Consider the following 814-nt stretch of genomic DNA (forward strand, 5'->3'; position numbering starts at 1 on the left):
CTCGGCACGGGAGAGGGAGCCGGCGCCGCCGTATGATCGGAGAAAGGGGCGAGTGAGATCAAGACCAAGAAGACAACGACGAGAACGAGGGAGAGTGAGATCTGTGATGAGGAATAAGGAGAGGGAGAGATGGGACGTTGAGGAGCGGTAGGAGGAGAGGATGAGAGAGTTGAGGGAGGGGGCAGAGGGGGACTGGAGGAGGAGGAGGAGGAGGGAGGTGTAGGGGAGAGGGTAAAATTGGGATTTTAAATAAAGTGCATTGGAACTTGGGGAGAGGTGAGCTAGATGGGCCTAAGGATAATATTTTCAAAAATTAGGGGCTGTAACACATTGGTAAAAGTAGGGGGTGTCGGGACACATTGTTTTTTGGATTTTGGGGCCTTGAAGCAATTTTTCCTTTTAAGTATGTCATGTGTATTAGACCATACCAATCTCAATTTCGAACTCTGAATAAAATTTGATTAATATACACGTTCAATGCTATTAATAGTAGCTCAACTCAAAACTATTATAGTCATATTGCTAGCCAGAATGACAATGCAGCCTCCCTTATCATCATCTTTAGAACAAAGTGAAGTGATTTTCACTTTTTGCGTTGATTTGAGTAGAAACTAGTATTATTATAAGATATTATATTGTTTGTAGTTGTTTAGAAAGGTTATCTCTTTGCTATCCATATTTGGATTACTTAATTATTATAACTGTCCCCATACGAGCAAGCTGTTCTGGTCTTTGAAATGTTGGAGTTGTAAGTTAAAACTTGGGTTTGTAGAGGAAAAGAGAAAAACTTTAGTCCAACATAGGAAATGGAATA

This window comes from Asparagus officinalis, chromosome 4, assembly GCF_001876935.1.
Source record: "Asparagus officinalis chromosome 4, Aspof.V1, whole genome shotgun sequence".
Lineage (NCBI taxonomy): Eukaryota > Viridiplantae > Streptophyta > Magnoliopsida > Asparagales > Asparagaceae > Asparagus > Asparagus officinalis.